Genomic DNA, 16,609 nt, shown 5'->3' on the forward strand with positions numbered 1-16,609 from the left:
ATGGGGTGTCCCTACCAGGAGCTGAGCCGTGAGCAGAGCAATCACCAAACCAGACACTTATCTCAGGGACAGTGGCCTCTGCTCGGCTCCCAGATGGACGGCTCTTGCCTGGCATGAACAATGCTCACAGGCTCGCTGCTCTCACTCACTGTCCATCGCATGAGGGCAGTAGACTCCGACGTGTGACTTCTTTTTCCTTGGTACTAAACCCAGCAGAGGGGAGAAAAGCAAAAAAAGAAAACAGCATCTCCGTCTGCAATGTCGCGTAGTCTCTTCATTTCACAGCTCCTGTATCCCACGGTTCTGCCCTCAACCCATCTCCCATCACTACTTTACACTTGCAGCTAGAAGGGACCCATTGTAACTGCACCCAAAATAGTCCCTTTGCTCAGGAGACTCTTGGCCCTTCCCCCACCTTAATGCCAAAGAGCCTCATGCCCAACAAGGAAGCACATGGCATGTGAAGAAAAGTACAGCAAGAACAGATGAGGAATTCAAAGCACCGACAGCTAACTCACAGCCAGTTCTGTGGGAAGCAGAAAGCCAAGGACTGTTCGTGTCTGCTCAGAAGGATGTTCAGTTTCCTCATGTCCACATCTGCCAACCTCTCCTCCGGCTACGGCTCCTGGGAAATTCCTCTGGAAATGGATCTGCAAAAGCCAAGCATGAGCCATCACTACACACATCTCTATTGATGCTTGAAATCTTGCCCTCATCCCTGCCTCCCTCTTCCAGCCCATCTACATCTGCCCCACTTGATGAACAGAGACCAAGTTAACACTGACAGTCACCCCTCCACTCCCGCGCCCGCTACCTTGCACAATTTTCGTCCCCTCCTACTTCATCATGGCTCCCGAGACCTACCCTGTGGGGGTGCACACCGAGCACACGTGCTCGTGTCGTACGAACGGAGACAGCACAAGGAAAAGCAAGGACAGAAAGAGAAAGGGTGTGTGTTGGCCAACGTACTGGAGAAGGGAGAGAGAAAAAAAAACACAGGAGGAAGGCAAGCAACTCGCCACCTGGAATCAACCTCCTGGATCCAACTTTTTCTGCAGAGGACACAGCTCTTGTGAACAAAGAAATGAGCAGCCCCTGAAAATGGGGACCTTGTCTCCTTCAGAACCACACCTAGTCAGGAATATTTTGTTACAAACCCAGTCCCAGTTAATGGGGCATTTGTATCTGGATTCAGGTGGGCAGCGAGCAGAGCAATCACCAAAACAGATACTTATCTCATTGACAGTGGCGGCTGCTCCACTCCCAGCTGGACGGCTCTTGCCTGGCATCCAAAATGCTTGCAATCTCGTCGCTCTCACTCGCTTTCCGTAATGTGAGGTGAGCCGACGCTGACCCTCCACTTCTTTTCTCTTGGTCCTGAACCCAGCACAAGGGGGTGGAGGAGAAACAAACGAGTTAGCATCTCAGTTGGCAACATCACATAAGTTCTTCTCCCATTTACCGCACCCCAGACCTCCACCCATAACCCTTCTTCCGTTACACCTTCAGGACCACCACTAGAAAGCAGCCTGTTGCTCCGCCCTCAACTCTTTCCATCACACCTTTAGCACTACAGCGAAAAATGAGCCTGTTGCACCTACACTTAAAATAGTCACGTACCCAACGAGGAAGCACATGGCCTTATGACAGCAAGTACAGAGAAGGAATTCAAAGTACAGACCACGTACTCACAGCCAGTTATGCAGGAGACAGAAAGCTGAGGACTGTTCGTGTCTGCTTAAAAGGACGTCCAAGCTGCTCAGGTCCACTTCTGCCTCTTCCTCCTCCAGCTAGGGCTCCTGGACAATTCCTCTGCAAGAGCAGCTGCAAATACCAAGCATGAGCAATCACTACACAAAGCTCTGTTGATGCTTGAAATCTTGCCCTCATTCCTGCCTCCCTCTTCCATTCCGTCTGCATCGGCCCCACTTGATGAACAGAGACCGAGTTAATAGCGACAATCACCGCTCCACTTTCACACCCACTGCCCTGCATTATTTTCATCCCCTCCTACTTCGCCAGGCTTACCGAAACCTGGCCTCTGGGGACGCACAGCTAGCTCACCTGCCTGTGTGCCATGAAGAGAGACAGCAGAATGAGAGGCAAGGACAGAGAGAGAGTGTGTTGGCCAACACTAGAGAAGAGAGAGAGAGATTAACACGGGAGGAAGGCAAGCAACTCGCCACCTGGAATCATGCTCCTGGATCCAAGCTTTTCTGCAGAGGACACACCGCTTGTGAACAGAGAAATGAGCTGATGCTGAAAATGGGGACCTTGTCTCCCACATATCCACAGCTCGTCAGGAACATTTTGTTACACACCCAGCCGTAGCTAACTGGGCATCCGTACCTGAAGCCAAGTGGGAAGTGAGCAGAGCCCTCACCTAACAAGACACTTATCTCACTGACGGTGACGGCTGCTCGGCTCCAAGCTGGACGGCTCTTGCCTAGCATCAGTAATGTTCGCTGTCTCTCCGCTCTTACTTGCTTTCCATCGCACGAGGGGAGCGGACTCTGACCCTCCACTTCTTTTCCCTTGGTACTAAACCCAGCACAAGGGGGGAAAACAAATCAGTTACCATCTAAGTCAGCAACACGCACAGTTTCTTCTTCTCGCATCTACTGCACCCCAGGGCTCCATCCTCAACCCTCCTCCAATTACAGCTTTAGCACAAACTGAAGCGACTACAGATGAGGGATTCCAAACACTGACTGCTTAATTAGAGTCACATGCTTAACAGCCTCACCTGACTCTTAGCAGGTTAATTGGAGTCAGGTGTTCTCATTAGCCTGGAGCAGCCCCTGCTCTGGTCACTCAGGGAACAGAAAACTACTTATCCAGAGGCAGGTTTATCTCCCTTCTACTACTCTGCTGTTCCCTGGCCTGGGTCTATCACAGCAGATACTGGATAGAGAGAGATTTCACAAAAACACACACCTGCTCCTCGAATATCACGAGAGCACTCCTTAGCTCCACTGCCAAGTGAAAAACATCTAGATTGTGCAGGTCTGGTTCCTCCAGATGCTTCTCCTCTGTCTGGGGCGGTTCCATTGGCCTTGAGCGGGCCTCTGCAAGAACAGCAAACCACCTATGGAAGAGCCATCACTGTCCAACAAGCTACCGTGCTAGATATTTTACAATATCTGTCTCCACTCTCGCACCCAGAACCCCACATAATTTTCATCCCCTCCTACTTCTTCCTGGCTCCCGAGACCTAGCCTGTGGGGATCCACACCTACCCGTGTCCTATAAAGGGAGAAAGCACAGGGAGAGGCAAGGGCACAGACAGAGAGAAAGAGAGTGTGTGTTGGCCAACACAGTACAGAAAAGAGAGAGAAAGAGAAACGCAGGAGGAGGGGAAGGAACTCGCCAGCTCGAGGCATCCCCCTGGATCCAACCTTCTCTTGCGGAGGACACACTGCTTGTGGATGGAAAAATGAGCAGCCCCTGAAAACGGGGACCTTGTCTCCCTCGTATCCACAGCTAGTCAGGAACCTTTTCTTACAAACCCAGCCCCAGCTAACAGGGTGTCTCTACCTGGAGTCAGATAGGCCGTGAGCAGAACCCTCAGCAAAACAGACACTTATCTCACTGACAGTAGCATCTCCTCGGCTCCCAGATGTACGGCTCTTGCCTGGCCTGAACAATGCTCACAGGCTCGCTGCTCTCACTCACTTGCCATCGCATGAGGGCAGTAGACTCTGACGTGTGACTTCTTTTTCCTTGGTACTAAATCCAGCAGAGGGGAGAAAAAGAAAAAAAACCAGCATCTCGGTCTGCAATGTTGCACAGTCTCTTCATTTCACATCTCCTGTATCCCACAGCTCCGCCCTCAAACCATCTCCCGTTACTACTTTACACCTGCAACTAGAAGGGACCCATTGTAACTGCACCCAAAATGGTCACTTTGCTCAGGAGACTCCTGTCCCTTCCCCAGCCTTAATACCACTGTGCCCGGTACCCAACGAGGAAGCACATGGCCTGTGAAGAAAACTACAGCGAGTACAGATAAGGAATTGAAAGCACTGACCGCTTACTCACAGGCAGTTGTTCAGAAGGCAGAAAGCTGAGGACTGTTCATGTCTCCTTAGAAGGATGTCCAGGGGCTGCTCAGATCCACTTCTGCCAGTTTCTCCCTGGGCTGGGGCTCCTGGACAATTCCTCTGCAAGCACAGCTGCAAAAGCCAAGCATGAGCCATAACTACACACAGTTCCATTGGTGCTTGAAATCTTGGCCTCATCCCTGCCTCCTTCTTCCATCCCATCTGCATCGGCCCCACTCGACGAACAGAGACCGAGTTAACACCAACAGTCACCACTCCACTTTAGCACCTACTGCCCGACATGGTTTTCATCCCTTCCTACTACTCCAGGGCTTCCAAGACCTAACCTGTGGGGATGCACACCTCACAGGCCTGCCTGTGTCCTAAGAAGGGAGACAGCATAAGGAAAGGTAAGGATATAGACAGGGTGTGTGTTGGCCAACATACTAGAGAACAGAGAGAGAGAAACACAGGAGGAAGGCAAGCAACTCTCCACCTGCAACCAGCCATTCTCCTGGATCTAACCTTCTGCTGCAGAGGACACACTGCTCCTGGCCAGAGAACTGAGCAGCCCCTGGAAATGGGGACCTTGTCTCCCTCATAACCACTAGTCGGGAACCTTTTCTTACAAACCCAGCCCCAGCTAACGGAGCATTGCTACCAGAAGCAAGGGGGCCATGAGCAGAGCAATCACCAAAACAGACACTTATCATTGAGAGTAGCAGCTGTTCCCACTCCCAGTTGGACGGCTTTTCCATAGCATCAATAGCTCTCGCGGTCCGATCACTTTCCAACGTATGAAGGAAGTAGATTCTGATGCCTGATTTCTTTTCCCTTGGTACTAAAGCCAGCGCAAGGGGAAAAAATAACTTACCATTTAAGCGGGCAACATCGCATTAGCTCTTCTTTTCACCTCTCCCACATGGCAGCGCTCCACCCTCTTCCCATGACACCTTTAGCATTTCAGCCCTTGCAACAGCATCCGACAGTCACTCTGAACAGCAGACTCTGGCCACTCCCCAGCCTTAATACCACAGAGTCCTGTACCCAACGAGGAAGCACACGGCCTGTGAACAATACTAGAGCAAGTAAAGAGGAGAAATTAAAAATGTAAGTTTTAAACAAACAATTTAATACTGTAACCAGTAATGATGATTGTGAAGCTTGGTTGAGGTGGTGCAGTCAGAGGGTGGGATATTTTCCAGGGAATGCCTTACTGCTAAATGATGAACTAGCACTCAGGTGAGCCCTCAAGGGTTAACGCATTGTTGTTAATGTAACCTCACACTCTACAAGGCAGCACGAATGTAGGGAGGGAGGGCAGACAGCATGGCAGAGAGAGACAGAGACACACCCTGTGTGTGTGTGTGGGGGGGGAAGAGCGAGAGATGCACATTGCCCCTTCAAGTGCGCTGACACCACTTTAAGGACATTGCCTTTTTCAGTAGGTCAGGAAGTTGAGACAGCAGCTGCGGGCAGCAGGCTCTCTCCACCCTGAGCCCTGTCCTGTCCCCACCCTGCTCTAGATGGAGAAGGGGTAAGTGGGGGGCAGGAGTAGGGGGAGGGGGACACCCTGACATTAGCCCCCCTTTCCCCTCTCCCCTGCACAGCAAGCAGGAGGCTCCGGGGAGCAGCTCCAAGGCAGAGGGCAGGAGCAGCACATGGCAGTGGAGGGGAAGGGACAGCTGAACTGCTGGCAATTGATAGCCTGCTGGGTGGCTGCCGCACAGGGAACTTAGGGGGGGCGGGGAGCTGATGGGGGGCTGCCGGTCCACCCTGGTTCCAAGCCCCCACCAGCTAGCTGAAACCGGCTGCTCTTCCTGCAAGGACTGGATAAACCAGGCAGCTGCCAGGCAACGTTATAAGGGAGCATTGCGCAATGTTACACAAGCATGTTCCCTAACTGATCAGCAACGTAACAACGTTAACCGGGGCAACTTTAAGTGAGGAGTTCAGTGCTTTGAATACAGTATCGCTTACTCACAGCCAGTTATGTGCAAGGCAGAAAGCTGAGGACTGTTAATCTCTGCTTAGAAGAATGCCCAAGCTGCTCAGGTCCACGTCTGCCACCTTCTCCTTCGGCTGCTGCTCCTCCATGCTTCCTCTAGAAGCGCAGCTGCAAAAGCCAAGCATGAGACATCACTACATACAGCTCTATTGCTGCGTGAAATCCACTCAATGAATACAGACCGAGTACACACTGACAGTCACCGCTCCACTCTTGCACCCACTGTCCAGCATGATTTTCATCCCCTCCTACTTCTTCATGGTTCCTGAGACCTAGCCTGCGGGGATGCACAGCTAGCACCACTGCCCATGTCCTATGAAGGGAAACGGCACAAGGAGAGGCAAGGACAGAGAGAGAGAGGAGAGAGAGGAGAGAGAGAGAGAGACACACACACACACACACACACACACACAGGGAGAGAGTGTTCGCCAACACATTAGAAGAGAAAGAGAAAAACACAGGAGGAAGGCAAGCAACTCACCACCTGCAACCAGCCATTCTCCTGGATCCAACCTTCTGCTGCAGAGAACTCACCGCTCCTGGCCAGAGAACTGAGCAGCCTCTGAAAATGGGGACCTTGTGCCCTTCGTAACTACAGCTAGTCAAGAACATTTTCTTACAAACCCAGCCCCAGCTAATGTGGCGTCCCTACCAGGAGCAGGGAGGGCCGTGAGCAGAGCAATCACCAAAACAGACACTTATCGCATTGAGAGTTGCAGCTGTTCCGCTCCCAGTTGGACAGCTTTTGCGTGGCATCGACAATACTCGCAGTGTCATTGCTCTCCTTCGCTTTCCATCGCATGAGGGCAGTAGATTCTGGCACGTGACTTATTTTCCCTTGGTACTAAACCCAGCACAAGGGGAGAAAACAGATCAGTTACCACCTTAGTTCATAATGTCTTCTAGGCTCTTCCTTTCAACTCTCCCGCATGGCACGGCTCTGCCCTCAACCCTCTTCCCGTTATATCTTTAGCATTGCAACCAAAAGCACCTCTTGCAACGGCACCCGACATAGTCACTCTGCACAGCAGACTCTGGCCCCTCCCCAGCCTCAATACCACGGAGCCCCATACCCAATGAGGAAGCACACGTGCTGTGAAGAATACTACAGTGAGTACAGATGAGGATTTCAAAGCACTGACCTCTTACTCACAGCCAGTTAAGCGGGAGGCAGGAAGCGGAGGACTATTCATGTCTCCTTAGAAGGATGCCCAGGCTGCTCACATCCACTTCTGCATATTCTCGTCCGGCGAGGGCTCCTGGATGATTCCTCTGGAAACTAATAAAGCCAAGCAAGTACCATCACTACACACAGCACTACTGGTGCATTTAATCTTGCCCTCATCCCTGCCTCCCTCTCCCATCCCATCCCCATCAGCCCCACTAGAGCAGAGACTGAGTCAACATCCACAGTCACCGCTCCACTCTAGCGCCCATTGCCCTGCATCATTTTGGTCCCCTACTTGTTCATAGCTCACAAGACCTAGCCTGTGGGGATGCACACCTAACACACCTGCCCGTGTCCTACGAAGGGAGACAGCACAAGGAGAGGCAAGGACAGAGAGAGAGAGAGAGACGGACAGACAGACAGAGTGTGTTGGCCAACACATTAGGGGAGAGAGAGAGAAAAATGTGGGATGGAGTCAAGAAACTCAACAGCTGGAGTCATCCTCCTCGATCCAACCTTCTGCGGCGTAGGACACACTGTTTGTGGACAGAGAAAAGACCTGCCCCTGAAAATGGGGACCTTGTCTCCCTCGTAACCACAGCAGGTCAGGAATCTTTTCCTACAAACCGAGCCCCAGCTAATGACAAGTCTCAGCCTGGAGGCAGGTGGGCCGTTACCGGAGTCCTCCCCAAACCAGACACTTATCTCACTGATGGTGACGGCTGCTCCACTTCCAGCCTGACGGCATCGCCATAGGCTGGCATCGACAACGCTTGTGGTCTCACGGCTCTTGGTGCTTTCCATCTCACAACGGGGGTGGGCTCTTACACCCTTCACTTCTTTCTCCGTGGTACTAAGCACAACAGAAAAGGGAAAAACAAAAGTTATCATCGGAATCTGCAGTGTTGTGTAGGTGGTTGTTCTCCCACCTCCCATTACACCTTCATAGCTCCATGGAGTCATGAAGAATCCCCTAGCTACCACCTGAGCTGGAACAAGAGCTGTACCAGGGAAAGAATTGTGCCCAAGCCTGGATGGGGTCCAGTCTGAGGAAAAAACCTTACTGAAGCATCTCTGAGGGTGAGATTATTTGTGTTCAGTTTGATTAGACATAGATTTGCGCTTTTTAATTCGCTTGGTGACTCACTTTGTTCTGTCTGTTACTATTTGGAACCACTTAAATCCTACTTTCCGTATTGATAAAATCACTTTTTACTTATTAATTAACCCAGAGTTAATCTGGAGGGGGGGCAAACAGCTGTGCATCTCTCTCTATCAGTGTTATAGAGGATGAACAATTTATGAGTTTACTCCGTATAAGCTTTATGCAGGGTAAAACGGATTTATTTGTGTTTGTACATCTGAGTGCTAAAGTTGGGCATCTGAGAGCTAAAGACAAGCACACTTCTGTGAGCTGTTTTCAGGTAAACCTGCAGCTTTGGGGCAAGTAATTCAGACCCTGGGTCTATGTTGGAGCAGATGGGAGTATCTGGCTCAGCAAGAGAGGGTGCTAGAGTCCTGAGCTAGCAGGGAAAGCAGGGGCAGAGGTAACTTGGCACATCAGTTGGCAGCTCCCAGGGGGGTGTCTGTGATCCAACCCGTCACAGGGGCCGTCACTGCCCAAAGTTCTATTGGTGTGTGAGATGCCGCCCTCCCTCTCCCACCCATCGTACATCAGCCCCACTTGATGAACAGAGTCAGAGTCAACTCCTACACTCACCCCCACCACTACCAATGGAGGATCTAGTACCCATCATGCTTCTCTTCCCCCTCCCAATGCCCCAGTGGGATGCAGGCTCTCCAGCCCTAGACTGTGAACATCCACCATTGCCCATGTTCTATGCAAGGAGACAAATATAGAGACAGAAAGAGAGCGCGCACATGTTGGCCAACATATGAGAGCCGAGATACACGTACAGGAAGGAGGCAAACTCAGCACCTGTAGTCACCTTCCTGGCTCTCCACGAAGAGTTATCGCACTTTGGGAAGACTCCATAGCACCTGACAATTCCTTGAGAGGGCACAAAGGATTCCCCCGAGCTTATCGTGCCCCCGTGAGATGCTGAGGTCTTTCCTCAGGGGCCCTCCCCATACTCACAAATTCTTTCCACTGACAAGAGTTTTTGCAGCCCTCCCTCAATACTGAACTTCAGCAAGTTTCCATTTGCTCTTACTCTGCAGATCATTGTCCGGCTTCCATCCCTAGGGATGGGCTCCGGGTTGCTGTTCCTTCCTTGGTCTCTGCAACAGGTTGGCCGATCTCTCATCTGACCAATCTCAGTACGACTGAAAAGAGAGAGAAAGAGAGAGAGAGAGAGAGAGAGAGAGAGAACACTTGTAAGCTAGGTCACCACTTGAGCATGGAAGAAAAACGGAGACACACGTCACTGGCTGCTGCTCCCTCCTTTATTCTTCTTCAGCTTACCCAGGGCCTAAAATACTCACCACTCCTAAGGAGCTACAGCCCTCCAGGAAAGGGACAATCCCAGACCACTGCCAGCCACAGGCAGAGCTGGACCTTCCCCAGGACCCATCCCATGGATAGGAGAAGCATCTCTCTGCTCTCCACGAGGCACCTCATTCTGCAGATACTGGATAGAGAAATATCATTTCACAAAAACACGCACCTGCTCCTCCAACATTACAAGAGCGCTCCTCGGCTGCACTGCAAAGCGAAACAGCTAGATTGTGCAGGTCCGCTTCCTGCAGATGCTCCGCTGCCCTCTGCAAGAACAGCAAACCACCTATGGAAAAGCCATCACTGCCAAAAACACTACAGGTGCACAAGACCTTCCAGTACCTGCCTCCACTCTCACACCCACTTCCCTGCATTATTTTCGTCCTCTCCTACTTCGCCATGCTTCCCGAGACCTGGCCTCTGGGGATACACAGCTAACTCACCTGCCTGTGTGCAATGAAGTGAAACAGCAGAAAAAGAGGCAAGGACAGACTGACAGAGTGTGTTGGCCAACACTAGAGAAGAGAGAGAGAGAGAAACACGGGAGGAAGGCAAGCAACTCGCCATCTGGAACCTATCTTTTCTGCAGAGGACACATCGCTTGTCAGCAGAGAAATGAGCAGACCCTGAAAATGGGGACCCAGTCTCCCTCATAACCACAGCTAGTCATGAACATTTTGTTACAAACCCAGGCCCAACTAACAAGACGTCCCTACCTGGAGCCAGGTGGGCCGTGAGCAGAGCTCTCACCAGAACAGACACTTATCTCACTGACAGCAGTAGCTGCTCCGCTCCCAGATGCATGCCTAATGCTTGATTTTGACAATGCTCGTGGTCTCGTCACTCTCGCTCACTTTCCATCGCATGAGGACAGTAGACTCTGACCGTGACTTCTTTTTCCTTGGTACTAATCTCAGCAGAGGGAGGGAAACCAAAAAAAATTAGCATCTCCAACTGCAATGTCACGTAGTCTCTTCATTTCACGTCTCCCGTATCCCAGCCCTCAACCCATCTCCCTTTACTACTTTACAATTGCAACTGGAAGGCACCCATTGTAAAGGCACCCATAAAAACATAAGAATGGCCAAACTGGCTCAGACCAAAAGATCCATCCAGCCCAGTATCCTGGCCATTGCCAGGTGCCCCAGAGGGAATTAACCCAACGGGTAATGATCAAGTGATCTCTCTCCTGCCATCCATCTCCACCCTCTGAAAAACAGAGGCTAGGGACATCATTCCTTACCCATCCTGGCTAATAGCCATTAATGGACCTAACCTCTACGAATTTATCCAGTTCTCTTTTAAACCCTGTTATAGTCCTGGCCTTCACGAGTTCCACAGGTTGACTGTGCACTGCGTGAAGAAGAACTTCCTTTTATTTATTTTAAACCTGCTGCCCATTAATTTCATTTGGTGGCCCCTAGTTCTTATATTATAGGAAGTAAACTTATTTTTCCTTATTCACTTTTTCCACACCTCTCGTGATTTTATATACCTCTATCATATGCCCCCTTAATCTCCTCTTTTCCAAGCTGCAAAGTCCTAGCCTCTTTAATCTCTCCTCATATGGGATCCATTCTGAACCCCTAATCATTTTAGTTGCCCTTCTCTGAACCTTTTCTAATGCCAGTATATCTTTTTTGAGATGAGGAGACCACATCTGTACCCAGTATTCAAGATGTGGGAGTACCATGGATTTATACAAGGACAGTAAGATATTCTCTGCCTTATTCTCTATTCCTCTTTTAATGATTCCAAACATCCTGTTTGCTTTTTTGACTGCCGCTGCACACTGCGTGGACATCTTCGGAAAACTATCCACGATGACCCTAAGATCTCTTTCCTGATTAGTTGTAGCTAAATTAGCCCCCATCATATTGTATGTATAGTTGGGGTTGTTTTTTCCAATGTGCATTACTTCACATTTATCCACATGAAATTTCATTTGCCATTTTGTTGCCCAATCACTTCGTTTATTGGAACTTTTTGAAGTTCTTCACAGTGTTCATTGGATTTAACTATCTTGAGCAATTTAGTATCATCTGCAATCTTTGCCACCTCACCTTTCTCCAGATTATTTATGAATAAATTGAATAGGATTTGTCCTAGCATTGACCCTTGGGGAACACAACTAGTTACCCCTCTCCATTCTGAAAATTTACCATTAATTCCTACCCTTTGTTCCCTGTCTTTTAAGCAGTTCTCAATCCACGAAAGGATCTTCACTCTTTTCCAGTGATAACTTTATTTTCATAAGAGCCTTTGGTGAAGGACCTTATCAAAGGCTTTCTGGAAATCTAAGTACACTTTGTCCCAAAATAGTCACTTTGTTCAGGAGATTCTTGTCCCTTCCCCAGCCTTAATCCCAGAGTCTCATAACAAACGAGGAAGCACACGGCCTGTGAAGAAAACTACAGCGAGCAGAGGTGAGGAATTGAAAGTGCTCATCTCTTACTCACAGGCAGTTATGCAAAAGGCAGAATGATGAGGAATATTCATGTCTCCTTAGAAGGATGTCCAGGCTGCTGAGGTCCACTTCTGCATATTCTCGTCCGGCGAGGGCTCCTGGATGATTCCTCTGCAAACTAATAAAGTCAAGTAAGTACCATCATCACTACACAGAGCTCTATTAGTGCATTTAATCTTGCCCTCATGCCCGCCTCCCTCTCCCATCCCATCTACATCAGCCCCACTTGATGAACAGTAACCAAGTCAACATCGACAGTCTACACTCCACTCTAGTGCCCACTACTCTGCATGATTTTCATCCCCTCTTACTTGTTCATAGCTCCCGAGACCTAGCCTGTGGGGATGCACATGTAACACACCTGCCCGTGTGCTATGAGGGGAGACAGCACAAGGAGATGCAAGGACATAGACAGAGAGAGAAAAAGTGTTGGCCAACACACTAGAGAAGAGACAGAGAGAGAAAGAGCAAGGCAAGAAACTCACCAGCTGGATTCATCCCCCTGGATCCAACCTTCTGCTGCAGAGGACACACTGCTTGTCAATAGACCAATAACCAGCCCCTGAAAATGGGGACCTTGTCTCCCTCATAACAGCAGCTAGTCAGGAATCTTTTCTTACAAACCCAGCCCCAGCTAATGGGGCATCCCTACCTGGAGCCAGGTGGGCCATGAGCAGATCCCTCACCAAACCAGACATTTATCTCACTGACAGCGGTGACTGCTCCGCTCCCAGATGTACAGCTAATGCCTGATTTCGACAATGATCGCGGTCTCGTCGGTCTCGCTTTCCTTCGCATGAGGACAGTAGACTGATACGTGACTTCTTTTCCCTTGGTACTAAACCCCGCACAAGGAGAAAAACCAAACAAGTTACCATCTCAGTAGGCAAATGTCACATTGGCTCTTCTTTTCCCCTCTCCCACACGGGGGAGCTCCGCCCTCAACACTCTTCCCATTACACCTTTAGCATTACAACCAAAAAGCAGCCCTTGCAACAGCATCCAACAGTCACTCTGCGTACCAGACTCCGGCCCCTCCCCAGCCTTAATACCACAGAGCCCCGCACCCAACAAGGAGACACACGGCCTGTGAAGAATACTACACCGAGTATAGATGAGGTATTCCACTGGCACCGACCGCTTACTCACAGCCAGTTATGCAGGAGGCAGAAAGCTGAGGACTGGTCATGTCTTCTTAGAAGGATGTTCAGGTCCACTTTTGAGAGTCTCTCCTCCAGACAGCGCTCCTGGAGGATTCCTCTGCCAGTGCAGTTGCAAAAGCCAAGGGTGAGTCAGCATTACACGAAGCTCTGAAGGTATGTGAAATCTTGCCCTAATCTCTGCCTCCCTCTCTCATTTGGTCTACATCAGCCCCAGGCGATGATTAAAGACCAAGTCAACACCCACAGGCACTGCTCCACTGTGGCACCCACTAATATGCATGATTTTCATACCCTCCTAATTTTTCATGGGTCCCAAAGACGTAGACTGTGCGGATGCACACCTAGCACCCTTTTCCTGCGTCCTACGTAGGGAGACGGCACCAGGAAAGGAAAGGAAGGGAGAATGAAAGAGCGAGAGTGTTGGCCAACACAATAGAGAAGACAGAGAAACATGGGAGGAAGGCAAGTAACTCGACACCTGGAGTCATCCTCTAGATGCTACCTTCTGCTGCGTAGGTCACACTGCTCCTGACCAGAGGAATCATCAGCCCCTGAAATTGGGAACCTTGTCTCTTTTACAACCACAGCTAGTCAGGAACCTTTTCTTACAAACCCAGCCCTAGCTATCGGGGCATCCCTACCAGCATCAACGTGGGCCATGAGCAGAGCCCTCACCAAAACAGACACTTATCTCACTGACAGCGACGGCTCTTCTGGTGCCAGATGGACGGCTTTTGCGTGGCATCAACCATGCTCACGGTCTCATCGCTCTCACTCGCTTTCCATCACATGAGGGCAGTAGACTGGCAAATGACTTCTTTTTCTTTGGTATCAAATCCAGCAGAGGAGGGAAAAACAAAAAAAAATAGCATCTCCATCTGCAATGTCGCATAGCCTCTTCATTTCCCATCTGCCGTATCCCAGGGCTTCACCCTCAACCCATCTCCCATTACTGCTTTACAACTGCAAGTCAAAGATACCCATTGTAACGGCACCCAAAATAGTCACTTTCTAGGAGACTCTGGCCACTCCCTAGCCTTAATCCCACAGAGCCTTGTACCCAATGAGGAAGCACACAGCCTGTGAATAAAAGTACAGTGCTTACTCATAGCCATTTATGCAGGAGGCAGAAAGCAGAGGACTGTTCATGTCTGCTTAGAAGAATGTTCAGGCTGATCAGGTTCACTTCTGAGAGTCTCTCCTCCGGGTAGGGTTCCTGGACAATTCCTGTACCAGCGCAGCTGCAAAAGCCATGCATGATCCAGCATTACACAGTTGTGAAGGTGTGTGAAATCTTGCCCTCATCTCTCGCTCCCTCTGCCATTCCATTTTATCAGCCCCACCTGATGAACACAGATCGACTCAAAACCGACAGTCTCCAATCCACTCTCATCCCTTCTACCCCACATAATTTTTGTCCCCTCCTATTTCTTCATTACTCCCGAGACCCAAGCCTGTGGGGAGCACACCTAGCACACCTGCCCATGTGCCATGAAGCAAGACAACGCAAAATGAGGCAAGGACAGATTTAGAGAAAGTGTGTTGGCCAACACAGAGAAAAGAGAGAGAGAGATTAACACGGGAGGAAGGCAAGCAACTCCTCACCTGGAATCATGCTCCTGGATCCAAGCTTTTCTGCAGAGGACACACCGCTTGTGAACGGAGAAATGAGCTGATGCTGAAAATGGGGACCTTGTCTCCCACATATCCACAGCTCATTTTGTTACACACCGAGCCGTAGCTAACTGGGCATCCGTACCTGAAGCCAAGCGGGAAGTGAGCAGAGCCCTCACCTAACAAGACACTTATCTCACTGACAGTGACAGCTACTCGGCTCCAAGCTGGACGGCTCTTGCCTGGCATCAGTAATGTTCACTGTCTCCCCGCTCTTACTTGCTTTCCATCGCATGAGGGGGGCAGACTCTGACCCTCCACTTCTTTTCCCTTGGTACTAAACCCACAGAGCACCGTGTTCAACGAGGAAATTCACAGCCTCTGAACAAAACTGAAGCCAGTACAGATGAGGGATTCCAAACACCGACTGCTTAATTAGAGTCACATGCTTAACAGCCTCACCTGACTCTTAGCAGGTTAATTGGAGTCAGGTGTTCTCATTAGCCTGGAGCAGCCCCTGCTCTGGTCACTCAGGGAACAGAAAACTACTTATCCAGTGGCAGGTTTATCTCCCTTCTACTACTCTGCTGTTCCCAACTGGCCTGGGTCTATCACAGCAGATACTGGATAGAGAGAGATTTCACAAAAACACACACCTGCTCCTCGAATATCACGAGAGCACTCCTTAGCTCCACTGCCAAGTGAAAAACATCTAGATTGTGCAGGTCTGGTTCCTCCAGATGCTTCTCCTCTGTCTGGGGCGGCTCCATTGGCCTTGACCAGGCCTCTGCAAGAACAGCAAACCACCCATGGAAGAGCCATCACTATCCAACATGCTACCGTGCTAGATATTTTACAATACCTGCCTCCACTCTCGCACCCATGACCCCACATAATTTTCATCCCCTCCTACTTCTTCCTGGCTCCCGAGACCCAGTCTATGGGGATCCACACCTACCCGTGTCCTATAAAGGGAGAAAGCACAGGGAGAGGCAAGGACACAGACAGAGGGAAAGAGAGTGTGTTTTGGCCAACACAGTACATAAAAGAGAGAGGGAGGGAGGGAGAGAAACACAGGAGGAGGGGAAGGAACTCGCCAGCTCGAGGCATCCCCCTGGATCCAACCTTCTCTTGCGGAGGACACACTGCTTGTGGATGGAAAAATGAGCAGCCCCTGAAAACGGGGACCTTGTCTCCCTCGTATCCACAGCTAGTCAGGAACCTTTTCTTACAAACCCAGCCCCAGCTAACAGGGTGTCTCTACCTGGAGTCAGATCGGCCGTGAGCAGAACCCTCAGCAAAACAGACACTTATCTCAGTGACAGTAGCATCTCCTCAGCTCCCAGATGTACGGCTCTTGCCTGGCATGAACAATGCTCACAGGCTCGCTGCTCTCACTCACTTGCCATCGCATGAGGCAGTAGACTCTGACGTGTGACTTCTTTTTCCTTGGTACTAAACCCAGCAGAGGGGAGAAAAAGCAAAAAAAAAAAGAGCATCTCGGTCTGCAATGTCGCATAGTCTCTTCATTTCACATCTCCTGTATCCCACAGCTCCGCCCTCAAACCATCTCCCGTTACTACTTTACACCTGCAACTAGAAGGGACCCATTGTAACTGCACCCAAAATGGTCACTTTGCTCAGGAGACTCCTGTCCCTTCCCCAGCCTTAATACCACTGTGCCCGGT

General features: G+C 50.2%; 1 long non-coding RNA gene across 1 annotated transcript; it reads right to left on the bottom strand.

Moving 5' to 3' along the window:
• Positions 1 to 524: 524 nt before the first annotated feature.
• Positions 525 to 13,405, bottom strand: LOC123371951. The gene is made up of 6 exons (XR_006580016.1): positions 13,294 to 13,405; positions 12,797 to 12,982; positions 12,137 to 12,262; positions 10,394 to 10,584; positions 1,693 to 1,824; positions 525 to 1,377 (listed from the first exon to the last, which is right to left on the bottom strand). It is a non-coding gene; the product is annotated as an uncharacterized LOC123371951 (long non-coding RNA).
• Positions 13,406 to 16,609: the final 3,204 nt, after the last annotated feature.

The sequence above is a fragment of the Mauremys mutica genome, chromosome 5, assembly GCF_020497125.1.
Source record: "Mauremys mutica isolate MM-2020 ecotype Southern chromosome 5, ASM2049712v1, whole genome shotgun sequence".
NCBI lineage: Eukaryota > Metazoa > Chordata > Testudines > Geoemydidae > Mauremys > Mauremys mutica.